The following is a 7,664-nucleotide window of genomic DNA, read 5'->3' on the forward strand; positions in this document are numbered from 1 at the left end:
GATAAGGAAAGTTTTCATTTCTCAAATAAAAAATGACAAATATGGTTTGATGTCTCTTCTCTACTAATCACAAGGATATTGGGACTCTCTATTTCATCTTCGGTGCCATTGCAGGAGTGATGGGCACATGCTTCTCCGTACTGATTCCTATGGAATTAGCCCGACCCGACGATCAAATTCTTGGTGGGAATCATCAACTTTATTATTTTTTAATAACGACTCGTGCTTTTTTAATGATCTTTTTTATGGTTATGCCAGTGATGATAGGTGGATGTGGTAATTGGTTTGTTCTGATTCTGATAGGTGCACCTGACATGGCATTTCCACGATTAAATAATATATCATTCTGGTTGTTGCCACCAAGTCTCTTGCTCCTATTAAGCTCAGCCTTAGTAGAAGTGGGCAGCGGCACTGGGTGGACAGTCTATCCGCCCTTAAGTGGTATTACCAGCCATTCTGGAGGAGCAGTTGATTTAGCAATTTTTAGTCTTCATCTATCAGGTATTTCATCAAATTTAGGTTCTATCAATTTTATAACAACTATCTTCAACATGCGTGGACCTAGAATGACTATGCATAGATTACCACTTTTTGTGTGGTTCATTCTAGTGACAGCATTCCTACTTTTATTATCACTTCCGGTACTGGCCGGGGCAATTACAATGTTATTAACCGATCGAAACTTTAATACAACCTTTTTTGGTCCTGCAGGAGGGGGAGACCCAATATTATACCAGCATCTCTTTTGGTTCTTCGGTCATCCAAAGGTGCATATTCTCATTCTACCTGGATTTAGTATTATTAGTCATATCGCATCGACATTTTCAAGAAAACCGGTCTTCGGGTATCTAGGCTTGGTTTATTCCATGATAAGTATATGTGTTCTTGGATTTCTAGTTTGGGCTCATCATATGTTTACTGTGGGCTTAGATGTTGATACACGTGCCTACTTCACTGCAGCTACCATGATCATAGTTGTGCCCACAGGAATCAAAATCTTTAGTTGGATCGCTACCATGTGGGGAGGTTCGATACAATATAAAACACCCATGTTATTTGTTGTAGGGTCCATCTTTTTTTTCACCATAGGAGGGCTCACTGGAATAGTTCTAGCAAACTCTGGGCTAGACATTGCTCTACATGATACTTATTATGTGGTTGCACATTTCCATTATGTACTTTCTATGGGAGTCGTTTTTGCTTTATTTGCTGGATTTTACTATTGGGTGGGTAAAATCTTTGGTCGGACATATCCTGAAACTTTAGGCCAAATCCATTTTTGGATCACTTTTTTTGGGGTTAATCTGACCTTCTTTCCCATGCATTTCCTAGGGCTTTCGGGTATGCCACGTCGCATTCTAGATTATCCAGATGCTTACCCCGGATGGAATGCTCTGAGCAGTTTCAGTTCTTATATATCCGTAGTTGGGATTCGTCGTTTCTTCGTAGTTGTCGCAATCACTTCAAGCAGTGGAAAGAACCAAAAATGTGCGGAAAGTCCTTGGGCTGTTGAACAGAATCCAACCACACTAGAATGGTTGGTATAAAAGATCTCCGGCCTTTCATACTTTTGGAGAACTTCCTGCGGTAAAAGACACAAAAAGCTAAAAAAAAACTCTCCTAACTATGAAGGAAGTTTCATAGAGATAGGTGTGGGGAAATAAGTTCTTCATTTGAAGAGTTATTTGGCTGGCCTACCGGCCCGCAGATTAGGAAGGCTTTTATCGCCAACTGAACTGCGTAACCAAGTTCTAGTAGAAGGTTAACCCGGCCTTCCTAAGAGTACTAGGTTAAAGGGGAGACCTCTAAAGCCCAGAAAGAACTATCCTATCCCTTTAGGAATCCAAAAGAGCCATATCTGTGGATCACTGACGGCTATACCCAATGAGCAAAGTAGAAAGAGCCTAGGAAAATGCATCTTCTCCCTATTCAGTCAGCAGTTGTCCATCGACTAGTCTTACTTACCGCACCGCCCGGCTAAAAGGGATTTCTCAGTGATAGACCCACGAGAGCGTGTGTGCCAGTGATAAAAGAAGTGCGAGAAGATCTGGGAAGTGAGGGATGCCCTTCCTGGGTATCACGAGCGGCGAGGCAGGTACGGCTGGAGGAAAAGCAAGGCAACAGGGTGCTGGGTTTAAGCAAGTATTGTCCGTCCGATCATTGGAATCGGCTTAGCCGAAAAAGCCAGATCTGGTTTCACTAGTAGGAAGAACACCCTTCTAAGGTGAAGGTATTCCATTTCTAAGAAGGAAGTTCTATATATTCGAACTAGAGAGAAGCTCTAAAATGGAAATCGAAAAGGAACACCTTGTCCGTCCAGGTACTCACCCCGCCGGAACTCGCAATTAAACATAGAGTTGGCAAACTAGGAAGGCACATAAAAGAAGGCAGTTGCGAAGGTGAGCAAGGTATTTTTGAGTTTCCTCAAATTGATTCATCCATGAAGTAGTTGAATTGAAGTAAATGTGCCTACGAAAGAAGAGTTTTCGATATGGATATGCGAACAGGAAGAAAGCAAGCATATATTACTATTGCATTGGCAACGAACACCGTCAAAAAAATATAGCTGTTGAGGAGGAAGACCTGGATAGGGAGCCGGTTATGAATAAACCTGGGACTAGGAAACCCCGAACTACGAATGGAAACAGTTTTTCAAGCAGGGGTAAACGGATCTGGTTAGGAAGCCGGAGATGGAAGAGAGGGTGTCATGTCGGATTTTCAATCGGGGCAAACAACGCATGCTCGGGACAAAGTTGTACATCAATTGGTTTTTGATGGATATGAGCTTTCCCTGAATAAGGATCAAAATATGCTTCCTAAAACAGCATGCACAATGGTGGGTCGAGTACATAGAATAGCGTATATCAAGTATCCAACGCCTTCTGAATACGGAATGGAAGCCGACTTAATAAAACTACATCTTGCTGATATAGGTGTAGACAGGTATTCTAAAAGGAGTGACAATATTGAGTTTAAGGATTCTTCTATGCAAACATTGACCACTCATATGGTAGCCTCACAACCATCTACAAGGGATACTTCCACCTCAACGTGAAGTTTACCCACGTGGAGCCTTTACTAGTCGGAGTGGTAAGACTACAACCGATCCTCTTCCCCAATGCCAGCTTTGTATGTACCACCTGCCTTCTACCCTAGCCGGCCCAATACCTTCTCCGTAGGGACCTCAACAGTCCACTACTTTTGCTGCACAGCCTAGTTCTTCTATACCAGTAGCTATTGCTCCTAATGATCCATCATCAATCTGCTTCACCTGTCAACCTGAAGCTGCCATTTCCAGAACGATTTGTGAAGTCAACTGAAGACAAGCAGATTGCAAAGTTTCTAGATGATGACAGATATGCAGATTACCACCCCGATCCTCGATGGTGTGTTGCAGGTGCCGATGTATACACAGTTCTTTAAGGACCAACTCGCAAAGAAGTGAAACATTAACGAGCCAGAACTGGTTACTCTTACTAAGGAATGTAGTGCACTCATTCAAATAAGCTACCTCTCAACTTAGATGAACCTGCCAGTTTCAGTATTCCATGCTTGATAGGAAGTCAAACTTTCCATGCTTTATGTGGTCTTGGGTCTACTGTGATTCCCTTCACTGTCTATGAGCCACTACCATTGGGTGATGTACGACCGACTAGCATCACTCTCCACCTTGCTGATCAGGATCCGGCAGAAATTTTGGGTGATATCCCTGCGATAGTTGGTAACTTCACATTTCCAGTTGATTTTGTTGTCTTGGAGATGTATCATAAGAGCTTTCCTATTTTTTTGGGGGGGAGACCTTTTCTAGCTACTGCAGGGGCTGTCATTGATGTGAAAGATGCTAAGCTCACGCTTCAATTTGGTGAGGAGAAAGTCTCATTTGACATTCGGTATATCTTCCAACTCACCTTCCTCACTGTCCAGACCATAGTAAGCAATATAAACGAGTCACTTAAGCCCTAGTAAAAGGCTACTCTTTGAATCCCCTCTTTAAGGCATATAAAATCAGTACTCTTCCTGAGCTAGCTTAAGCATATCTCGAGCGAGTGAGTTTCCCTCCATCAAGTTCTAAGCGATCAAATAAGGTCCTTGCTCTCGAGCCAATGACAATACCAATAGAGAGGGTCTAAACGAAGGATTAAAAGGAGGTTACCGGTTAAGGGTAAATGCAATCTCTAAGCCAGTTGGAGAAAAAAGGTAATCAAAGAAAGTTTCAGTTGAACTTTCCCTGCCAACCCTACCCAAATTTCATACCCTGTGGTTTTCGTTCCTCTATTGATATTTCGTTCCTCGAATCGAGACTTTCTTTGTCGAGGATCTCTGGTTTAGGGTACTCCATCGAGTTTCAGTTTCTTCTTCTAATGGTTGTGTCCCTCTAAGGTGGCTATTTGAGCGATTTAGGTATCGCGGTTGTCTTGAGCTCTGGATTGATGGACGGAAACCCGGGGCTAGGTTCGATTTCAACTCGGAGATAGCCGGGTCTATAGTAAGAGCCACTTTGTGAACAGCATCGGATGACATAGCCAGGGTAGCCGCAATAGAGTAATTATGCCTTAAGCCCAAAACTCTTCCTTCTAGGGATCAGATCAACCTAAAGCACCATCAGTTGTGGATGAATCCACAAAGTGTTTCTACTTAGCTCGTTAAGCGAAGTAGCTATCAACAGATTTAGCATGACAACTAGAACATCAAGCCATGGTAAACTACCAAAGCTTCTGCTGTAGTGTAGCACCAGGGTTCAGCCTTCTCCTTGCCGAGTTGCATCGCCCGCATGGTGTTCAATTGGAAAGTCTGTCAAAGGCGTTTCCAACTCCTGGTTCAGGGTCTGAGGTTACCAAACAAAGATGAATCCTGCGCAATCAGATATTAAGCCATAAGATCCCACCCAGAAACTAGAAGAGTCGGGGGCACCTACCGAAGGAGTCTTCCCTCCATCGATTCAATGACAAAAAAGCTCTATTGAGAGGGCCTTTGACAACCCTCTTGAATGTGGCTCGCTCCTAGTTTTTCTTCCCCCGCCCGTTCTATCTAGGTTGGTGGCTATACCAGATTTTCTGTCTAATTGAACTTGAAACTATCCCATAGAGATTCTTGGATTCCAAACCAGAAAGAAGGATCGCCACAAAAGGAAATAGAGTTGGAATGAAAGATGGGGTAAAGATGAACTTTATTCTCCTAGCTGCTCTCCATCCATCAAGTTACTCTCTTTCAAAAGATGAAAACTCAAGATTACCAATGAAAACCAACACTTTTTCTTCTCCTATAGCTTCATCATTACATCTTTCAGTAGTTGTTGGATGTGAGTGATGAGATCGATCCATGGAATTTTTACCTCACTCACATACTTTGGAAGATGAAGAAATTCTCTTGAATTTACTTATGGGTTGGCTCTACATGTGGTCAGATGGGTTCCCCTCTTCAGTCATTTGGTACCTCTCCAACGCTTCCTCCTATTCCTATTGATCAGATCAAAGCCAAACCTATCTAGTCTTGCACGTTGTCACCCACTACTCTTGCCAAAAACAAAGAAATTCTATCTTGGGAACTGAAAAAGAATCGGAATGGGAAGTATTTATTTCTTGATTCTCCAGCTAGCATCCTTACTTCCTTCTTCAATGGAAATTCTATGTTTTGGCTCGGTATAAACAAAAAAATGAGAAAATCTCTAATTCGTAGAAAAGACTTCTTTTGGTTAAATCTGGAGAACCCAGTCGAAACTCTTATTCATGTTTGTGGATTTTAATAGCTCTCCTATCTACCTAGAAATGATCTTCTACCTTTATTGTCTGTGTTCTTTATATATCTTTTGAATTTTTTTCAAATCATTGTGTCGTTACAAATTCAGTGGTTGCACCCTTGCGAGCAAGTTGTTGCCGGATTGGATAAGCTACGAACTATAAAAATTAGCTGAAGAAGTTAAGAAGAGCATTAGTGAAGCGAGAGGAGGACAAGATTGTTGGGAAGAGGAGGAAGGGGTATTAAGGAAAAAAGGGAGGCTTTATGTGGGGACCGCTGGAAATGCAAGAGCCAGGATAGCGCAAGAACTGCATGGGACAGCTACCGGGGGCCATTCAGGTATACTAGCTTCCTATAAGAGAACTAATAGGAACTTTTTCTGGCCAGGAATGGATGCCTCTCTTGAGGATAGACTGTCGCGGTAAAGCAACAACATCAAGTCGTAATGGCCCTTGTGCCATGAGACATGGATTTTACTCGACGTAGATTGGATCGAAAGATCGCACTTCTGCTCTTCTCCTATTGGACTAGTCACTTCCCACTCTCCTCAAGTGAATAGTTTAGCCACTATCCTCCCATATACTCTGCTTTTTCATTGCTTAGGAACTGGAACTTGTTGGTGCATGGATTTCACGTTTCAGCAGCACTTTGGTTTGTGCATGGTTGTGAAAGGAAGGCTTTCTATACACTTATATGAACTTCATTGGCGAAAGAAAGAGAAGCTTGCCTTGATAAATCACAGCCTTTTGCACTCCAATAGGCATATATTGTTACAAGGTTATGCCCAAAGGTCTCAAAAACGCCGGTGCTACATATCAACGCGCCATGACTAAGATCTTCGATGAGATAATACATAAGATTGTCGAGTGCTATGTAGATGATCTTGTTGTAAAGGCGATATCCTATGAAGAACATCTTCAACATCTCAGAATCGTATTCGAACGCCTAAGGCAACATGCACTCAAGTTAAACCTGTTGAAGTGCGCCTTCATGGTCTCGTCAGGCAAATTCCTAGGGTTTGTCATTCGACATCGGGGAATAGAAATCACCCCGAGTAAAATCAAGGCCATACTCGAAATGCCTCCTCCTCAAAACCTTAAGGAGCTGCGTTCGCTTCAAGGGCGCCTGACATACATCAGGCGATTCATAGCCATTTTTGCAGGAATAATCCAACCTTTTACAAGAAAAACCAAAAAAAAGACATTCCATTCTTTTGGGATGAAAACTACCAACAAGCCCTAGATGGCATCAAAAGCTATCTCCTCAATCAGCCAGTCCTGGTTGTGCCGATACCAGGGAAGGAGCTTATGCTCTACACCACGGCCTTGGATGAATCTCTTGGGGCTCTATTGGCATAAGAAAATGAAAACAGGAAAGAGAATGCCCTCTATTACCTCAGTCGTGTGCTCGTAGGAGCTGAACATGCGTACTCTCCTATCGAAAAACATTGCCTTGCACTAGTGTTCGCTGTCAAGAAGCTACAGCACTACATGATAGAACATCGGGTCGCCCTCATATCCAAAGTTCACACACTTAAATATCTCATGACAAGACCAATGCTTAAAGGAAGATTGGCAAGCTGGGGCCATCATCCTTACAGAGTTTGACATTGTGTATGCGCCGCAGAAGGCCATTAGAGGGCAAGCGATGGAGAATTTCCTAGCAGCACATCATACATATTTCTACAGTAAATAAAATATTTCCATGGATGGGATTGCACGTAGTCCATTCCACCTTTATCTATCTAGGTTATCCTTCTTTCTTAGCAAAGCAGAATGTGATGATCGATCCCTCTATTATGGGATTTATCACTACAAAAAAAAGACACATCCGTGACATTTTGGGCCAAACAATTTTTTTTCCTGTCATACATATGAGACTTCTATGACGATAATTGTGACAAAACCTAGTATAATCATAGATGTGGT

At 42.5% G+C, this 7,664-nt stretch overlaps 1 pseudogene; it reads left to right on the plus strand.

Annotated features, from left to right (window-relative positions):
* The first annotated feature begins 647 nt into the window (after positions 1–647).
* On the plus strand, positions 648–1,678 carry LOC123095166 (cytochrome c oxidase subunit 1-like; annotated as a pseudogene).
* Positions 1,679–7,664: the final 5,986 nt, after the last annotated feature.

Source organism: Triticum aestivum, chromosome 4B (assembly GCF_018294505.1).
Source record: "Triticum aestivum cultivar Chinese Spring chromosome 4B, IWGSC CS RefSeq v2.1, whole genome shotgun sequence".
In the NCBI taxonomy this organism is placed as follows: Eukaryota; Viridiplantae; Streptophyta; class Magnoliopsida; order Poales; family Poaceae; genus Triticum; species Triticum aestivum.